This window comes from Eubalaena glacialis, chromosome X (genome assembly GCF_028564815.1).
Source record: "Eubalaena glacialis isolate mEubGla1 chromosome X, mEubGla1.1.hap2.+ XY, whole genome shotgun sequence".
NCBI lineage: Eukaryota > Metazoa > Chordata > Mammalia > Artiodactyla > Balaenidae > Eubalaena > Eubalaena glacialis.
In genome coordinates this window covers 108,844,842-108,866,546 of record NC_083736.1, presented here as the reverse complement: position 1 = coordinate 108,866,546, position 21,705 = coordinate 108,844,842, and the positions used below count along the sequence as shown (strand labels likewise).

The following is a 21,705-nucleotide window of genomic DNA, read 5'->3' as shown; positions in this document are numbered from 1 at the left end:
GTCTGGAACATTTGTCCTGTAATTTCAAGTGGACAACCCAGCTTTTTCATGACCTGAGAAGACACTTGTTTTCCTATAAAAAAAAGTTGTCTGCCTGGGAGCATTTGATTTTGCTGTAGGCAAAGGAGCTGACCTGTTAGTCACCCTTTTCACCACAGGACTTCCATCAAATCCCCCAGGTCTGCCCTCAGGCTAGGACAACTTCCTCTTTCTTTCCCCACCCCAAGACAGGCTTTTCTTATAGCCAAGGACCCTCTGAGGCCTCAGGTGCACTTTAACACACATCCTGTGAAGACAACATCCTGCCTTTACTGCCCTCACTCAGTCAGGGGATGCTGCCATCTTTTGAAACTCAAGTTGGAAGCCTTTCCTGAGAAAAGCCTGCACACTGTGACCCCTCCTGCCTCTCTTGGCTGCACAGTTGAGTGAGTCATTCATTATATTATAGGTAAACATGCTTGAGTCATAGAGATGTTTCATGTGCAGCCTTTTCTCCCAAATAGATGGTGAGCTTCTTGTTGCCAGAGATGGTAGCACCTGCTTTTCTGTCCCCAGGAATGTCTCCCAAAAGGTAATGCACACAGGTGTGCAGTAAACACTTGCGGATTGAGGAGAAGGCAAAGAACTGATCTGGACCTTTCAGGGATCCTCAAGCCCCAGACATTCACTTTGTCTATGACTGGTTAACTAACCTTCAGCTCTCAAGTTGCCCCAGAACCTGGATAGGCAAGAAGCAATCCTGTTTCAACTTCGGACTACAGATCAGGAAATCCTGGTTATAGACCTGACTCTGCCACTAACTAGCATGAACTTTGGTAAGCCAGTTAGCTGCTTTTGGCCTCAGTTTGCGCAATTAAAAAAATAGGGAAACTGCTATTCTGGCTAAGATGATGTGGTAGAAATTGTATGTACCCTCCTGCATGAAACAACCAAAAAAAAAAGCCAGACAATATGAAGCAACAATTTTCAAGACACTATATATTAGGCAACAAAGGACAGTGATCTCAGAGAGATGGAAAGCAAACAAGATGAGCCCTATGAATGACCAGCTTATTTGTAAAACAGCTTTATTGAGATATAATTCATATACCATACACATTATAATAATTATAATTCACATTCATCCATTTAAAGTGTACAATTCAATGGTTTTTAGTATATTCACAGACATGTGTGACCATCACCAGTTTCAGAACGCTTTCATCACCTCAGAAAGAAATCCTATACCCTTTAGTTTTCTATTCCCTATTCCCTCCAGCCCTAAGCCACTATTAATCTACTTTCTGTCTATAGATTTCTTTATTCTGGACATTTCAAATAAATGGAATCTTATAATATGTGGTCTTTTGTAACTGGCTTCTTTGACTCAGTATAATGTTTTCCAAGATGAATCCATGTTGTATCATGTATCAGTAAGCACTTTGCTCCTTTTATGGCCAAATAATATTCCACTGTATGGATATAGCACATTGTATTTATACATTCATCAGTTGATGGACATTTGGGTTGTTTTCACCTTTTGGTTATTATGAATAATGCTGCTATAACAAGTTTTTTTTTGTGGGCATATATTTTCCTTTCTCTTGGAAGGAAGATATTCTTCAATTCTTGGAAGAGAATTGTTGGATTATATAGTAACTCTATGTTTAAACTTTTCAGGAACTACCAGACTGTTTTCCAAAGTGGCATTTTACATACCCACCAACAATGTACAAGAGTTCTGATTTCTCCACATCCTCGTCAATACTTGCTAGTATCTGGCTTTTTTATTATAGCCATCCGAGTGGGTATGAAGTGGTATGAAGTTCATTGTGGTTTTGATTTGCATTTCCCTGATGATGTTGAGCAACTTTTCATGTGCTTATTGGCCATTTTGTATATCTTCCTTGGGGAAATAATCATTTCATATCCTTTGCCCATTTTTTAATTGGGTTATTTATGTTTTTATTATCAAGTTGTAAAAATTCTTTATATAGTCTAGATACAATCCCCTCATCAGATTAATGATTTGCAAATATTTTCTCCCATCCTGTGAGCTGTCTTTGCACTTTCATGAATGTCCTTTGAAGCACAAAAGTTTTTTATTTTGATGAGGTCCAATTTATCTATTTTTCTCTTTTGTTTTTCATCCTTTTGGTGCAATAAATAAGAATCCTTTGCCAAATCTAAGGTCATGAAGATTTACCCCTATGTTTTCTTATAAGAGTTTTATAGTTTTAGCTCTTATATTTAAGTTTTTGATCAATTTAAAGTTGATTTTTGTATATGGTGTGGGGCATGGTCCAACTTCATTCTTTTACATGTGGTTATCCAGTCGTTTCAGCATTATTTTTTGAAATAACTATTCTTTCACCATTGAATGAACTTGGCACTCTTGTCAAAAATCAGTTGACCATAGACACATGGGTTTATTTCTGGAGTCTCAATTTTATTCCATTGATTTATATGTCTCTCTCTATGCCATTTCCACACTATCTTGATTATCATTGCTTTGTAGTAAATTTTGAAATTGGGAAGTGGGAATCCTCCTACTTTGTTCTTCTTTTTCAAGATTGCTTTGGCTATTCTGGGTCACTTACAATTCCATATGAATTTTACAATCAGCTTGCCATTTTCTAAAGAGAAGCCAGCTGAGATTCTTATAGGGATTGCATCAAATCATAGATCAATTTGGGAAGTATTACCATCTTAACAATATTAAGTCTTCCAATCCATGAGCATGGACTGTGTTCCCATTTATTTAGATCATTAATTTCTTTCAACAGTGTCTTATAATTTTCAGAGTATAAGTTTTACACTCCTTCACTTAGCTTTATTCCTAAGTATTTTATTCTTTTTGATGCTACTGTAAATGGAATTGTTTTTGTAATCTTGGATTGTTCATTGTAAGTATACAGATACACAATTGATTATTGTATATTGATCCTGTATTCTGCAACCTTGCTGAACTTCTTAATTAGTTATAATAGGTGTTTTGTTTTCTTTGTGGATTCCTTGAGATTTTCTACATACAAGATCATGTCATCTGCAAATAGAGATAATTTTACTTTTCACTTTCCAGTATGGATGTCTTTCATTTCTTTCTGTGGCCTAGTTGCCCTGGATAGAACTCCAATAAAATGTTGAGCTGCAGACATTGTTTTGTTCCTAATTTTAAGGGTATAAAGCATCTATGCTTTCACCATTAAGTATGATGTTAGCTGTGGGTTTTTCATAGAAGTCCTTTGTTGAGGAAGTTCTCTTCCATCCCTAGTTTGTTGAGTGTTTCTGTCATGAAAGGTTGTTGGATTTTGTCAAATGCTTTTTTGCATCTATTGAGATGATCATGTGATTTTGTTTTTTATTCAATTATTATGATGTATTACATTAACTTACTTTCAGATGTTAAACAGACTGCGTATTCCTAGGATAAATCCCACTTCTCATAGTGCATAATTCTTTTTATATGTTGTTGGATTCAGTTTGCTAAGGATTTTTGCACCTATGTTCATAAGAGATAATAATCTGTAGTTTTCTTTCCTTGTGATGTCTTTGGTTTTGGTATGAGGGTAATATTGGCCCCATAGAAGGAACTGGGAAGTGTTCCAGCCTCTTCTATTTTTGGAAGAGTTGGTGAAGAGTTAGTATTAGTTCTTTAAATGTTTGTTAGAATTCAGTGGTGAACCGTCTGGGCCTGGGGTTTTCTTTGTGGGCAGTTTTTTTAAAATTACTAATCCAGGCTTGTCACTTGTTATAGATCTATTCATACTGTTTTCTTCCTTCTTGAGTCAATTTCAGTAGTTTGTGTCTCTCTAGGAATTTGTCCATTTCATCTAATTTATTGGTATATAATTGTTCATAGAATTCCCACATAATCCTTTTTACTTCTGTAAAGTCAGTAGTAATATCCCCTCTTTCATTTCTGATTCTAGAAATTTGAGTCTTCTTTTTTTCTTAGTCCATCTAACTAAAGTTTTGTCAATTTTGTTGATCTTTTCCAAGAACCAGCTTTTGGTTTCATTGATTTTCTTGATTGTTTTTTCTATTATCTAGTCCAATAATTTCCACTCTGATCTTTATCATTTCCTTCTGGCTTGCTTTAGGTTTAGTTTGCCCTTCTTTTCCCAGTGTCTTAAGGTGGAAGATTTGACCCAACTTAGTGCCTTCAGAAAGTTTCCAGGATAGGACATGGGGAAGGGGAGCTGAGGCAGAGCTTGGAAGACTCCCTGGGTTGCGGACACTGATCTCAGGGTTCAGGGAGCCAAGTCAGGTATAGCTTATACATTTTGTCCTGTTTTTTGGTTCTTTAAAGTAAGAGGGTAAATCCAGTCTCTGTTACTTGGTCAAAGCAGAAATTGTGCAAAGTCTTCTTAAGTATCAATAGAAAGCTTTATTTAAATCTCAGAATGGCCTCTCCAAAAAGAAAGAAAGAGAGAATGAGACGATCAAAGGAGGGGTGGGGCAAGCATTTGTGGTGTTGGGCAACAGAGACAAGGCTGGTGCGGTCATCAGGTGGTCGAAGCCATCAGATACACAAGGTTCCAAGTTACAAAAAGAAAATGTATTGTTCTTCTCTCCTTATTGAGATATAGTATATACACACATAAGACTATTTTCTTAGATTTATAAAGTCACTGGTGCAGGTTAATGTTGTATAATTGTTCATTTTCTCTTATTTTATTCTGTAGTTGGGAGGAGTAGAAAGAAAAGGATGGAGGAAAAAAGAAAGAATCTGTTCTTCATTCTTTAGGTTTTTTGTTTTTTAGAAGCCCAGGGGAATTTTATCAACACTGATATCACTCCAGAGTTCATTCCCCAAAAAGTGATATCCACTGATATCTGACTTTTATCCTACCTTCTACATATATATTTGTCAGCATTTGTTCAAGTTAAAAATAAAAGTTTACTTTCAGTAAATAAGCTTAAGTATGAACAGATTTCTCTTTGGTAAATAACACCAAGTAAAGTCTTTCCTTACATTATTTGGTTTTGTTTTGGCCCACCTTACCTTTGAAAGCCATCACTTTCTATCACTGGGTAAGCCTATTTTGAATTCCTTTATTGGTATCTAATATAATAAAACAGAAACTAACACACCATTGTAAGGCAATTATACTCCAATAAAGATGTTAAAAAATAAATAAATAAATAAAAATTTTAAAAAAATTAAAATGTCAAGTTGAAACAATTTTCGTAAAGGGAGAGATAGACATCTAGCCTCTGGAATCTTGTTACTAAATATGGGGTCTATGTATCAACAGCATCAGCAACACCTGAAAGCTTTGTAGATATGCAGAATCTCAGGCCCTCCCCGGACCTTCATAGTCACATTTTAACAAGGTTTCCAGGAAATTCCTATGCACGTTAAACTTTTAGATGCATACTGCTCTAAAAAGCACCATTATCAAAGAAAACCCCAGTGACGATCCAGGTTGGCCTAGAGGCCCATGTAATGTTGAAGAGCAAGGCCGAGATTTTGGTTTAGAGAGCCATATGGGAAGAAGCTGGGCTTCACCTAAGGTGGGACCAGGCTTAAGTCACCAGTTTGGGACTACTGCAGGTAAACGGAACAGGACAGAAAGGGTTGGGCTGGGGTGGAGACTAGAACTCACAGAGGCTGAGACACAGAGAAAGACCTAGAGAGGCAAAGATGGAATGGTGGCGGTGGAAAAACGAATAAGGGAAACTCTAATTCCAGAAGGATACAAATACTATAATATCATTTATATGGATTTTAAGAACATGTAATACAATTACTATATATATATAGTAATTGTACGTGTGTGTGTGTGTGTGTGTGTAGGCATACATGGGAATGATACATATAAATGTAGCATACATATAAAGACATGTATGGGAATGATAGCACATTTAGGATAGTGGTTACCTCTTGGAAGGTGTATTAGTTATTGTGTAGTATAATAAATTACCCCCAAAACTTAGCTGCTTAAAACATACTTTCAGGAATCCAGGCGTGGCTTAGCTGGGTCTTCTGCTTCAGGGCTTCTCGCAAGCCCGCAATCAAGGCGCTGGCCAGGGACACCACCTCATCCGAAGGCTCTACTGGGAAGGATCTGCTTCCAAGTTCAGTCACATGGTTGTTGGCAGGATTCCGTTTTTCACAGACTGTTGGACAAAGGATTCAGTTCCTCATAAGCTGTTGGCTGCAGGCCTCCTTGAGTCTCTGGCATGTGGGTCTCCCTACAGAGCATCTCGCAACACGGCATCAAACTTCATCAGAGTAAGTAAGAGGGCAAGAGAGAGTGCCAGCAGGATGGAAGTCACAATCTTTTGTAACCTAATCACAGAAGTCCCATCCCAACACCTTTGTCATATTCTATGCATTAGAATCAAGTCACTAAGTCCAACCTAAATAGAGATTTCTCCAAAGAAGACATACAGAAGGCCAAGAGGCACATGAAAAGATGCTCAACATCATTAATTATTAGAGAAATGCAAATCAAAACTACAATGAGGTAACACCTCACACCAGTCAGAATGGCCATCATCAAAAAGTCTATAAATAATAAATGCTGGAGAGGGTGTGGAGAAAAGGGAACCCTCCTACACCATTGGTGGGAATGTACACTGGTACAGCCACTATGGAAAACAGTCTGGAGGTTCCTTAAAAAACTAAAAATAGAGTTACCATATGACCCAGCTATCCCACTCCTGGGCATATATCCGGAAAAGAGCAAAACTCTAATTCGAAAAGATACATGCATGCCTATGTTTATAGCAGCACTATTCACAATAGCACAATAGCAAAGACATGGACACCTAAGTGTTCATCGACAGATGAATGGATAAAGAAGATGTGGTATATATGTGTATACACACACACACACACGCACGCACACACACATATACAATGGAATATTACTCAGCTGTAAGAAAGAATGAAATACTGCCATTTGCAGCAACATGGATGGACCTAGAGATTATCATACTAAGTGAAAGAAGTCAGGCAGAAAAAGACAAATATTATATAATATCACTTATATGTGGAATCTAAAAAATTAATACAAATCAACTTATTTACAAAACAGAAACAGACTCAAAGACATAGAAAACAAACCTATGGTTACCAAAGGGGAAAGGGGAGGGGGAGGGATAAATTAGGAGTATGGGATTAGCAGATACACATCACTGTATATAAAATAGACAAACAACAAGGATTTACTGTATAGCACAGGGAACTATATTAAATATCTTGTAATAACCTATAATGGAAAAGAATCTGAAGCTGTACACCTAAAACTAACACAACATTGTAGATCAACTATAGTTAAATAAATGAAATTTTTTTTAAAAAAGAAGTGCACCAGGGATTATAGTAGCTGTAGTGGTGAAAAATTCATTTTCACAACCCTTAGGAAGTTCCAGGTGAGGTTGGAAACTGTCAGCATTATTAGTGTCCAATAAGGGTGTTAATCATACACATGCTCAGAACGCAGATTTTCTTCCCAACATCAATACACTTTATGATTGCTCTACTCATGATCCATGTAACAGAATAAAATCCTTCACTTTAGGACCAACTGTTAATAGCCTTTGGGGCAAAATGAAGATGACAGCTGTGTGCTCGTTCTGTACAACTCGGAATGGTATCTTGTCCATAAGCAGGAAATTCAGTTCAACTAAGCAAACCTGGAACAAATGTCAAGTATAGCACTCGGCTCCAGTTACCACTGCCGTATTCTCTCTCCCTTTCTTAAGAAAACACGTCTGTGGCTCCATCACAGGTCTCTTAAGAATTGGCACCTCTTGCTTGCCCCTTGGGCCCAGAAGCACAGAACATGCCATGGTGGAAAGGTTGCAGGCCCATGCTGTTTCTCTTTGCAATTACTTTAATTCCCCAAAATAATCCCTTGACTTTCAGCTTCTCAGAAGGGAAACTGAAAAGACGAGGAGAGGGCAGAAACACATATAACCACATTGTCTCACATTATGCTTATTACCTCAAGCCCATTTTCTTCACAAAGTGAAGCTTTTGCAGAATTCATAAAGGAGGGCCTTAAACAGACTCTGAAAGAGTTTTAAAGTACTTCTTAAAAATTACCCGAAATAGGATTTACCAAATGTTCAAAAGTAATTATGATGAATCACAATCGTAAAGAAACAGTTTTCTGTCTTTATTACAAAGTTATTTTTAAAGTGTTTCTTCATGAATCATACAAAATAACTGATTGCAACATAAATTGTCATTTTTATAACTATTTCTGAAAGAGGGAAACTCTGGTTTAAAAAAAGGCAACCAATATTTTAATTGAAAAAACTAATTTCTGCACAGTAAAAGAAATGATACAGTAATGAAACAATGCATCCCCAAGTGTAAATTATATCATTATTTAATGTTACTATTCTTAAATTTTGGTGCAATTCTAATCCATAGTAAACCTCTAAACTCTCTTGGTAAAATGGCAAATCCTTCCATTAATAATCCAAAGATTATTCCATTCTTTCAGGATCCGAGCAACACTGTATCTTAGTTTTTGAAACTGGAACCAATTTTTTTTTAAACAGAGAGACATATTGATGATCGAGTCTATGAATTCTCTGTCCAGACGGGTTCCTATTCGGAGTGAAGTGAGGAGCACTGAATACTTTCAAAGGAACTGACACCGCATACCATTCCTTTGTTTTTTAAAAAAATGGAAGTATTTTAGTAAAAAAGTGTGATCTCTACTCTCAGGTCCTTCTGTTCTCATCACTACCATGAACATCAATATCTGGTCGTACTGACACTTCTATTCTCAGGACACAATGTTCTGAATGGAGTGGAGGGCATTTGGTGCTTATAGAGCTGTACTGAGATGCTCTCGATACTAGACCCTTCCCCATGTCAGCTGTTCCTGCCATCATGACAGCTGGCATTTCTGAGAGCACCCATCAAGTTGTATGATAACATAAATTACATGTCTGTATTTCCCATTATACTGTGAACTTCCTGAGGGAAGGGATAGGTCTTTTTAAAAAAAGTATTATCTTTAGTATTTTCTAATACAGTGCCTCAAACATTGTTATGATCATAAAGATAACAATGATAATAACAACTCTTAGTGAGCACTTACTATGTACCGGGCCCTATATTCTAAGCACTTGATGTGATTAACTCAACTAATCCTCACGATGACTCTATGTGGGAGGTACTATCCCCATTTTACAAATGAGGAAACAACAGGTTGAGTAACTTGTCCAAGACGATACAGCTAACTTAGCTGCAGAGGCAGGATTGGAACCCAAGCAGTCCAGCTCCAGAGTAATGCTCTTAACCTCGAAACGCCATGCTCTGCTCCCTAGAGTAGGTGTTCGACAATTTTCAAGACAAGTATTTGTTTGATTTTTCTCTAAACACATATTCCAATTTAAACATATAAAGGAACATAGTCTTTCAAAGATATTGCCCTGGGAAGCTTCTATTGCTCAAAACCTTTTGCAATTCCTTCTTCGGAATTGTTTTCAGAGCCAGTTTATGAATCGCAGAAGAAAAGTAGTCAATACATTGTGATCACAGCTCATTTTTAAATAGACAGTGTTATTCAGTTTGATGAATACCTGATTTGCCCAACATGTTTCCGAATAACATCTGTTTGCCAAAAATCACATTCTCCAGTAAAAGAAGAAAGATTTGCTATCATTGAAGATGGTCCAAAAATATGACGCAGAGACTTTTTTCAGTTAACAAATATTTACTGAGCAACTGCTTGGCCACAGGGATACAAAGTCAAACAAGACATCTTCCCTACCTTCAGATAAGGGAGACATACAATCCAGTGTGATAAGTGCTTTGATAGATGTAAGCACAGGACGCTCAGGGAGCCCAGAAGAAGAGCATCAAACCCAGACTTGAGGGTGAGGGCTCCCTGAAGGAGGAGGTGAGGTCTAATTTTAGTCCCAAAAGACAAGTAGTTGTGGCCACACCAATAGAACAAGGGCTCGGACTCTCAAGATGGCTACACTAGCTGGGAGATTATGTCTTCGGACGGGTACACCCTCTCAGGTTTATTTTTAGAAGATAACAATCCTATTACTTGAAGTTCACACCTGGTACTCAAGTTGATTTTGCTTTTAAATGAAACCTGGAAACATGTGTGGATGGTAGTTTGAAAGTTGCCTAATTTTAAATGTTTGAGTGTTGTTTGCTTTTGTTAGTGAGCCATTTACAGTTCTTCAAGTTTCCCTGAAGAATTGTGCTGATGGAGTAAACAGAAAACAAACCGATATCTAAGGAAGTCCCTGTTATCATAATCTATTTGTATATAGTGGGCGCATGATGATGATTTGTTTAACAAACAAAGTAAGGAGTAAATCCTTAATACTGATTCTCCCTAACTGAAACAAAATAGTTTGTTTCCTTTATTTCCTATGAGCCAGGGTAGGACAGGATAACCCACACACGGAGAGAAATGGATGCTCTGGCAGAAGCTTATACTTTTCTCAATATATCACCTTGGAAAACAGTACCTTTGAACAATGAGCAGTGGGAGACACGGTGATCCAAGAAGGGCTTTTGCTCTATTTTTGTGGCTTACCTGCCCTTAAAAACCAAACTACCCCAGGATCACACAAAACTGTCCTCAGAGAGGGGAAAGGGGGCTTGGGAGGTGGGTAAGTACTGTTCACCATGGGTGGGCTCGGTGCTTGGAGATGATGAGAGAGGGAGGAAAGTGCTGTGGATACCCTAGTTGCATGCTGAGGCAAGAGTTTGAAGGCTGTCTTCTCTGTAATCCTCATCTACTAGGTGGCCTGACCCTAACTCTGTGGAATCGTTAAAGAAAGCAAGACAGGACACATAATGAGGAAGCTCAGATGAGGCATGGGATGCTGCCTGTGAAGAACAGGCCTTTCTGGGATTTGAGAGTGAAACGATCACGAGTAGGAGGACACACTGGGCACTCAGGAAACAGGAACACGTGGTGGGCAAAAGGCACCAAAGACAAACTTGATCTGCTTCACAAGTCTGTCTAGAGTTGGGCCGAGTGAGCTCAAAAAGTAAGGGGCAAGAGATGGTAGGAAGGAAAAGATATCCGCCCACCTATCATGTATTTACTCATTTAGCACATGAGATGTTTAAAGAACTGTGAGAGATAGCTGAAGGAGCTACAGGAAAGAAAGTAATACAGTTCCTGCCCGCAAGCAGTCTGTAATCCCAAGGGAATCCAAGGCTGTGCAGAACTTATGCCTTGTTGCTAAGATATAGAACAGTGAGAGAAATGGGAAAATGTCCTTCTCTAGACTCGCCACACCTTCTCCCCAGCACTACTACAATCCCTGGGGGCAGAAGGTTAGATCAGTCTTCTCTGGAAAGTTCCCTCTCAGTCTTACAACTCTACTTCTTCTAAGAGGCTGCAGAATCAGCATTTGTTTCGTTTTGTTTTTTTTGGCCACACCGCATGTATTGCAGGATCTTAGTTCCCCGACCAGGGATTGAACCTGTGCCCTTGGCAGTGAAAGTGCGGAGTCCTAACCACTGGACCGCCAGGGAATTCCCAGAATCAGCATTTTCAAGCATGGCCTAGGAATCCTCTAGATTTTACAAAGAATGCGGGAATATTCTTTCAAAAGATTTCCCTATGTGTTTCTAGTTCATTGGAAAATAAAAAGTTAAATTTATATTCAATTTTTCAATAACTTACTGGGGTGGTTAACTTATATGTCAACTTGACTGGGCTAAGGGGTGCCCAGATTAAACATCGTTTCTGGGTGTGTCTATGAGGGTGTTTCCGGATGAGATGAGCACTTGAATTGGTGGACTCAGTAAAGTAGACTGCCCTCCCCAATGTGGGCATCATCCAATCCATTGAGGACCTGAATAGAACACAAGGTGGAAGGAAGAATTCACCCGTTTTGCTTCTTGTCTGCCTGAATGAGCTGGGACATTGATCTTCTGCCCTTGTACTGAGACTTTACACCATTGGCTTACCTGGTTGTCAGGCCTCCGGACTTGGACTGGAATTCATCCATTCTCTAAGAATTATACCACTGGCTTTCCTGGGTCTCCAGTTTGCAGATGGCAGATCTTGGGACTTCTCACTTCCGTAATATTGTGAACCAATTCCTCATTATATTATATTATACACATACACATATCTATCTATCTATCTATCTATCTATCTATCTATCTATCTATCCTACTGGCTCTGTTTCTCTGGAGTACCCTGACTAATACATTTACTTATTGTATAAAGTAGTGTTATTCAAACTTTATTTTCTTATTAGGAGTTGAATTCATTTTGCAAACAAAGTTCACAGAGAATATCCACACATAAAACATAAAACAGAACAATTCTGACTAAGGTAGGTGAGGTCCAAAGCTTCCACTTCACAGCTCTTTCATTCATTACTGATAATAACTCTCAGCAAACTAGGAATAGAAGGGAACTTCATCAACCTGATAAAGAGCATCTATGAAGAACCTATACCTAACATCATACTTAATGGTGAAAGACTGAGTGCTTTCCCTATAAGAAGATCAGTAACAAATGAAGATGTCCATTCTCACTCTTTATATTCAGCACTGTACTAGAGGTTCTGGCCAAAGCATTTGGTCAAGAAAAGATGTGCAAAACCTGTATGCTGAAAACTATAAAGCTTTGCTGGGAGAAATTAAAGAAAATCTAAATAGTGATATTTATACCTTATTCATGGGTCAGAAGACTCAATATTGTTGAGATAACAATTCTTCCCAAATTGATTTACAGATTCAATATAATCCCTTTCAAATTCCCAGCAGGAATTTTTATAGAAAATCACAAACTGATTCTAAAATTCATATGTAAATGCAAATGACCTAGAATTGTCAAACAACTTTGAGAAAAGAACACATTTGGAAGGTTAACACTACCTGATTTTAAGATGTATTATAGGAAATTCCCTGGCAGTCCAGTGGTTAGGACTTGGCACTTTCACTGCCGGGGCCCGGGTTCAATCCCTGATCAGGGAACTAAGATCCTGCAAGCCATGTGCGCGGTGCAGCCAAAAAAAAAAAAAAAAAAGTATTATAAAGCTACACTATAATCAAGATAGTGTGGGATTGATGTCCAAACAGAAACATATATTAATGGAAGAGAACAGAGAGCCCAGAAATATAGTCACACAAATATAGACAACTGATTTTTTTTTTTTACAAAGGTGTAAAGGCAGTTCATTAGAAAAAGAATAACCTTTTCAATAAATGGTCCTGGAAATACTAGATGTTCATATGCAAAAAAAAGCTTGGATTAATACCTTGTACCATATACAAAATGGATCACAGTATTAAATATAAAAACTAAAACTGCAAAATTTCTTGAAGAAAATTTAGGAGAAAAATCTCATGACCTTGGGTTAGGCAATGAATTTCTTAGATATGACACCAAAAGCATAAGCCATTAAAAACAAATTGATAAGTTAGATTTCACAAAAATTAAAAACTTTTGTTCTTTGAAAAACACTGTTAAGATAATGAGAATGACAATTCAGAGACTGGAAGAAAATGTTTGCAAAGCATACATCTGATAAAGGATTTGTATCCAGAATATATAAAATACTCTAAAAACTCAAAAATAAGAAAATGGACAACCCAATCAATATAAAATGGGCAAAAGATGTGAATAAACACTTCACCAAAGAAGATATACAGATGGCAAATAAGCACATGAAAAGAGTTTCAACATCACTGATCGTTAGGTAAATGCAAGCTAAAACCAAAATGAAATAACACTGCACATCAATTTGAATGGGTAAAATTAAAAAGAATCGCCATACCAAATGTTGCTGAGGATGCCAATAAACTGGAACTCTATCACATGGCTGGTGGTAATATAAATGGTACCACTTTGTAAAACAGTTTGGTAGTTTTTAAAAAAGTTTAACATACACCTATGAAATGATTCAGCCACTCCTCTCATAGATATTTACCCAAGAGAAAAGAAAACATTATCCATAGAAAGTCTTGTACACAAATGTTCATAAAAGCTTTATTTGCAATAGCTAAAAACTGGAAATCCAAACATCCATCAACAGGTGTATGGGTAAACAATTAGTTGTATATATACCCACACAGTGAAATATTACTCAGCAAAAAAAAGGAATGAACTATTGATATATGCAACAACATGGGTGAATCTCAAAATAATTATGCTCAACAAAGGAAGCTGGAAAAAAGATATATGATTCAATGTATGATTCAAATATAAATTCTAAAAAATGCAAACTAACCTAAAATGACAGAAAACAGATCAGTGATTGCCTAGAGACAGAGGGGAAGGAGGGATTACAGAGGGCACTTGGGAACTTCGCGGTATGTTCATCATCTCGACTGTGCTGATGGTTTCATAGGTGTATACATATGTCAAAACTTAATTGTGTGCTTTGAACGTGTGCAGTTTACTGTATGTCAGTTATACCCCAACAAAGCTGTTGAAAAGAATTGACTCACATAGATATACGCACTGATATTTTATAAAGATGAAAAAGCAATTCAGTGGAGCGTGAGGAAAGACTAAGGTCTGACGCCTATGGCCAATAAAAACACAACGAGCCCTTTGTGGATTCAGATTATTACTTACATGGAGAATGAAAGGAAGAGTAGCCAAATGTACCAGCAACCCATGCTCCCTGTCCTACATACCGGAAAGGGGTGACCACAAAACAAAAAGTGCCTCCCATCCTCTTGTGTTCCAAGTGGATCACAAGGAGTTCTGCTAAGACTCAGATACACTGCAGGTCAAGCCTTTGCCTATGTGATCAGTTTCACCAGACAGCCATGACAGAGCTGTTCCCCTACACAGAAGAGCCGCAGATCCCGAGTCTTGAACAGGCTTCCCTGGGCAAAGTTATTCCACACCTGTAGTTCACTGATAGAGAGAAAGCACATCCTTGTGTGGCTTCAGATGGTTCAGATGACCTCTCTGAACTCTACTGAATGCATATATTTTTCCTATCACTTTTGGTCTGTATCCTTTGATGTAATAAACCTTAGCTGTGAGTAAAGCCTGCTGTTGAGTCTTGTGAGTCCATCCAGTGAACCATTGAACCTCGATGGTTATGGGACCCCAGAAACATGGTTATGTTTTTCAATAAATGGTGCTGGTAAAATTGGACATCCATAGGCAAAAGTATAATATAATAAACCTAGACCTAAACCTCATAATTTACATAAAAATTGACTCAAATTGGATCACAGATTTAAATGTAAAATTATAAAATTTTAGAATGAAACATAGCAGAAAATATTCATGACCTAGGGTTAGGTGAAGAATTCTTACACATGACACTAAAAGCACAATACATAAAAGAAAAAAATCAATAAATTGAACTTCCTTAGGATGAAAAAGTTTTGCTCTGTGAAAAACCCTGTTAAGAAGATAAAAAGACAAGCTATGGACTGGGAGAATATATATGCAGATCACATCTCTAACAAAGGATTTGTCTACAGAATATATCAAGAACTCTTAAAACTCAACTGTAAGAAACCAACCACCCAATTTTTTAATGGGAACAGACTTGAACAGACACTTCACCAGAAATGATATACAGATGGCAAATAAATGCATGAAAAGTTGTCCAACATCACTAGTCATTAGGCAAACACAAATAAGAACACAATGAGATGAGACTACATACCTATTCAAATGGTTAAAATTAAACACTGATAACACCAAATGTTGATAGGGATGCCAATAAACTGGATCTCGCTATCACTGTTGGTCAGAATGAAACACGGTACAGCCACTCTGAAAATCATTCTGACAATTAAACATAGAGTTACCTATGACCCAGCAATCACACTCCTGGGCATTTATCCCAGAGAAATGAAAACTTAGGCTCACACAAAAACCTATACTCAAATGCTTACACAGCTTGAAATCTGAAAACAAACCAAATGTCCTTCAACAGGTGAGTGGTCAAACACATTGTGGTGCATCCATACTATGGAATATTATTCAGCAATAAAAAGGAACAAACCACTGATATACCCAACAACTTGGATGGCTCTTAAGGGCATTATACTGAGTGGAAAAAAAAAAGCCAATTTCAAAACATTACATACTATAGGATGACATTTATATAACATTCTTTTTCTTAAGGAATTATTTATTTTTTAAAATTTTATATTGGAGTATAGTTGATTAACAATGTTGTGATAGTTTCAGGTGTACAGCAAAGTAATTCAGTTATACATATACATGTATCTATTCTTTTTCAAATTCTTATCCCACGTAGGTTGTTACATAATATTGAGCGGAGTTCCCTGTGCTATACAGTAGGTCCTTGTTGGTTATCCACTTTAGATACAGCAGTGTGTACATGTCAATCCCAGACTCCCTAACTACCTCTTCTCCCCACCCTTCGCCCCGGTGACCCTAAGTTCCTTCTCTAAATCTGTGAGTCTGTTTCTGTTTTGTAAGTTCATTTGTATCATTTCTTTTTAGATTCCATTTATAAGTGATATCATATGATATTTCTCTTTGTCTGACTTACTTCACGCAGTATGACAATCTCTAGGTCCATCCATGTTGCTGCAAGTGGCATTATTTCATTCTTTTTAATGGCTGAGTAATATTCCATTGTATATATGTGCCACATCTTCTTTATCCATTCCTCTGTCAATGGACATTTAGGTTGCTTCCATGTCCTGGCTATTGTAAATAGTGCTGCAATGAACATTGGGGTGCATGTATCTTTTTGAATTATGGTTTTCTCTGGATATACGCCCAGGAGTGGGATTGCAGGATCATATGGTAGCTCTATTTTTAGTTTTTTAAGGAACCTCCGTACTGTTCTCCATAGTGGCAGCACCAACTTACATTCCCACCAACAGTGTAGGAGGGTTCCCTTCTCTCCACACCCTCTCCAGCATTTATTGTTTGTGGATTTTTTATGATAGCCATTTTGACTGGTGTGAGGTGACATCTCATTGTAGTTTTAATTTGCAATTCTCTAATAATTAGTGATGCTGAACGTCTTTTCATGTGCCTCTTGGCCATCTGCATGTCTTCTTTGGAGAAATGTCTATTTAGGTCTTCTGCCCATTTTTTGATTGGGTTGTTTGTTTTGATGATATTGAGCTGCATGAGCTGTTTGTAAATTCTGGAGACTAATCCCTTGTCGGTCACATCATTTGCAAATATTTTCTCCCAGTCTGTGGCTTGCCTTTTTGTTTTGGTTATGGTTTCCTTTGCAGTGCAAAAGCTTTTGAGTTTAATTAGGTCCCATTTGTTTATTTTTGTTTTTATTTCCATTACTCTGGGACAAAATTATAGAGATGGAGAACATATAAGTGGTTGCCAGGGGCTCACTGTAGGGGAGGGGAGAAGTAACAATAAAGGGGCAGCATGAGGAATATCCTTTGTAGTGATGGAAGAGTTCTGTCTCTTGATTGTGGTGGTGAAGTGGTTATACAAATCTGTACAAGCAATAAAATGCCATATAATCACAAGGACATACCAAGAAATAAGTGCATATCAAAACTGGGGAAATCTGATTAAGGTCTGTAATCTACTTAATTGTGTTGTGCCAATTAATTTTCTGGTTTTGACAATGACTATAATCATGGAAGATGTCACTAATGGGGGAAGCCGGGTGGTAGGTACATAGAACCTCTCTGTAGTATTTTTTGCAACTTCTTGTGAGTGCACAATTTTTTCCAAATAAAAAGTTACAGATTGATACTCAATTCAGTTATTAGAAAGCTTTTATGTATGTTTGGAACAACGTGAGCTGGTGAATCTATATTTTCAACTGTAAATTTTATGAAATCTAAGGCAGATCAAGTATTTCTGGTGAAATTTATCCTCCAAATTGAAATGTGCTGTAAGTGTAAAATACACACCAGATTTCAAAGACTTCATATCAAAGTATCTCAATAATTTTTACAGTGATCATATGCTAAAATGAAAGATCAGATTGGGTTATACACAATATATCATTAAAATTAATTTTACCATTTCTTTTTACTTTTTTTTAATGTGGCTACTAGAAAATTAAAAACTAGTATTCACATTATATTTCTATGGGATAGTGCTGCTCTAAGGTTTCACAAAGGTAAAAACTGCAGGAAGCAGCTATTACCCTCAGGCAGCAGGGCAGGCGGGGGGGGGGGGTGCAGGGGGAGAGAAGAGGTTGAATTACTAAAACTTGGGAGAGGGGGTCCCTGGAGCTAAACCTCAGACTTCTGAAAAGTGGGCACTTGCCAACTGGTACTGAGACCTCTGAGCTTGGAGGAAGGTCCCTGTGGCGCTGGACCCAGACTTCTGAAGAGGGGGGCACAATATGGTTGGTGGTGTCTCTCAGCAGACACAATGGGGCTGATTCTTCCAAGTGGTGGAAAAACTGCAACCAGATTCAGCTGATGCTATAGGAAGGCACTGCTGTTTCCAGGGTGACGACGCAAGGCTGTGGTGATACAGGAACCACAACAAGCAGACAGGAAAACCCACGGTAAGCAAACAGGTAGGAGTAAGTCTCTTCCTTCTCCAGCTTTGCTGTCTCTCTCTACTGCCCCCTATTAGCAGAACCTAACACAGAGTCAGCCAACAAAGCAGAAATGTGGTTTGTAGTGCCCTACTGCCAGCATCACAAAGCAGGGTCTGGAGGTTTTGGAGCTGAGACAAGAAATTAGTAACTGCCACAGTACAACTGCGACAAAGTCACTTAGCTAGCCTCCAAATATCTGTATTGCCCTTCCATCATGCTTGAGTTGTGGTTGGGAAGTGGCTCTGTAGACAGGAACTACCATTTCTCAGTTCCCTTTGCATCTAGGTGGGGCCTTTCTGACAAACCTTCGCTCACGGAATGTTGGTGGAAGGGGTGTGGGTGACATTCAGGCCAGTCTAAGAAGCTCACATGCCTTCTCTACTCTTTCTCTTTTCCCATCTACTGGCTGGTTGCCAGCATCCAGGGTGACCTTGGATGCCATATGTTGAAAATGACAGAGCTAATGTTACCTTAATGGATACATAATTCTGCAGACACCATGTCTTGGCCCCTAGGTAGAAGGGGGCATAGTATCCTTAGTTGCCATGTGATTGCCAAGAAGGTTTTTAAATCTACCAGCAGGGAGTTCACAAATGCTTATCAAAACTCTACTCCCACATATATGCCATATTTCATATAAGAAGAAATATTCATTTTACCTTTTGAACTTAAAGATTATTTAGCTGGGAAAATGGATACTCTTCTCAAGAGTTTTAGAGAATTTATTCATGCATTATAAATTGGAGAGTACTTAGCATTGACAATGCTTCTGATATAATATTGCAATTATGTTATAGCACACTGTTAAACTTGTTAAGAAAATCTGTGTGATTTTATGTAAAATACACATTCAGGAGGAGGGGATGAGGATGAATTCTAGCACCTCTCTTCACCAGAAGTGTTTTGTTTTCTAAATGATTCATATGCCAAATTATTAACAAGCGGTCATCTTCAGTCTCCAATTAAAGTCATATGTTAACACACAGATTTGAACGTCCACCAACCCCTTCATTCAACACAGGTGTAAAGGGAATGGCTAAGGGAATGGCCCTTAGGCACCAATGTTATACTGTATAAACTATAATCAGAATTCTCTCAGATATGCAGGCTAGATTCAAGGAGATGAAGGAAGGAGGATTTTTCTGGGCTAGTCAAAGAGAACAGTTGCTTTAAAACCTTCCACACATTATAAGAGGAAGCCTGGAACCTCCACAACAGTGTCATAAGATTGCCTTAAATTCCTTTTTAGATTGTTACAAAGTTTAGAATTTCGACCTTCAAATTTTGAGCAGCATGAAGAAACTGGTTAAATATGTTTTTAGAAAGGCAACCAGCAACCTCTCGTGAAATGCATGTTGAGTGTTGGCTAAAGAGGCCAAAGGGAATGGAAGGAAGAGCTGTACTAGTGTCTCCACTGGTACATTTTAATAATAGTATCTCAGTAACTTCTATCTGATGGATATTTGTAAGCTTTCACTGAATCCTCCCACCAGCTCCGTGTGGTAGTCTGATCATATATCTATCTCTATCTAACTGGCAAGAAAATGGTCTAAAAAAGCTTTACACGAACTGCCCACCATTATGGGACAAATCGGTGGTAGGACCAGGATCAGAGATCACAGCTCTTCACTTCTGGCCCAGTGCACTTTCCTAGAGTGAACATTTCCGATCTCTGTGTTTCTGGAACCTCCGTGGTTTATTTCTGACCATCTGGACAGAAAAAGAGAGGGGAATTCCAGGCTTTGCTCTAAGCATAAAACCGCTAGCCTCGCCTCTAGTTTATTACAGGCGCTGTGTGCTCTGGCTCGTCCCAACCCCTCTTCCTCAACTCGGGGAAGCCCTTGCCATCGAAATTCTACCAGCCCTTCACCATCCGGCTGGAGACCTTCTCCAGGCAGCCTCTCCTGACCAACCCACACTCCAGTCATTATTCCCTTAGCACCTGAGAATCCAGAACCCTCAGCTAGTTGGACGTTTTTGTGTGTTAGGTGGTGGGGTTCTTCTAAAAAAGAGAAAAATGACAACATAACAATCAGAGGTTTAATCAAACTGCCAGATTATAGGCTATGACCAGGATTAATACTGATGAAATAAAAATTCACATTTTAAGGCAAGTCAAGAAAAATGTAAACATAAAATTTTTCTCTACCCTCTGGCCTCCTCCCTCCCCTCTAGTGTGCATTGTGTATGTGCATTATGCACCAACCAGACCTCCCCAATGGCAGAAATACCCGCTCAACCATAAAGAGCAATGTTCTCCCGGTACCAGCAAGATCACTTCTTAGGAGACAACATTCCTTCTTAATCTTGTAAGAGGCCACAATGACACACTACTCGATAACTCCTTAGGGGATAACATTCCTTCTTAACCCTGTAAGGGGTCACAATGACCCACTACTTTGTACGTGCAGATCTGAATTGTGTGAACTATCAATACGTCTGATGTATAACCCTTTGTCTCAAAAATGGATATAACTGTGCTTTGACCTCTAATGGGCAGAACAGTTCTCAGAGCTCTCTGAGAGACTGTCTCCCAGGTTATAATCCTCAGGTTGGCTTGAATAAAATTTTCCATTCCGTTCACAGACTGACTATTGATTTTTTTTTCATCAACAACACAAATTCAGTTCAATTTCTTCCACTTTGTCTCTCTACTTAAAATTCTGAAAAGTGATTGGCCTAGAGATCTTGCAAGATCCGCATGGAAGAAATAATCGGTGGTCATTAGACTGTCCTCCTTTATGGAGGAAAGTGGGTTCAGATATTGTAGAAAGATTGGCCACCTGAACCCAAATGAGGTTTCTCCTTAGCCCTAAATTAACCAAAAGATTCTGCCTTAGGAGCTTCCATTCCCTTAGTATTCTGGGGGGTTGTATTATTACCTGGATGTGATATATATGTTTATTTCAGCTTTTCAAGTAGCATCTTCTACTGCCCTTGGGTGCAAAAAGATGGGTACTTAATTGATACCTGAGACATTTTCTGTCACAACACTATCCAAAGGTGACTTGAGCATGTCTGATAACTGTATTTTTCATTCATGTGACAAGTGAAATTTATAACAGAAGGGATCAAAGCTCTGGGATACTGGGAAGGACATTTGCATCTCTGACCGAAAAGGTCAGAGATCCTACGAGAATGGATAGCCCTGGGGAGTTCTGAAGCCCTTGTTCTAAGAAAAGGAAACTAAATGGAGTTCTCTTTCATTTTGAAGGATGAGATGACTTGGGATAACAAGACTCACTTCAAAGTGATGAGCTATCC

The 21,705-nt window shown here is 38.3% G+C and overlaps 1 long non-coding RNA gene across 2 annotated transcripts in view; it reads right to left on the bottom strand.

Annotated features, from left to right (window-relative positions):
• Positions 1 to 6,083: 6,083 nt before the first annotated feature.
• The window catches only part of LOC133082542 (uncharacterized), a 45,611-nt gene continuing 29,989 nt past the window's right edge, over positions 6,084 to 21,705 (bottom strand). Inside the window, exon 4 of one of the 2 annotated variants that reach the window (XR_009698964.1) lies at positions 6,084 to 6,105. This is a non-coding gene — a long non-coding RNA (uncharacterized LOC133082542). Of the gene's footprint in view, positions 6,106 to 7,804; positions 7,878 to 21,705 lie in introns of those variants that run through there. The other variant, XR_009698963.1, reaches the window with a different exon arrangement.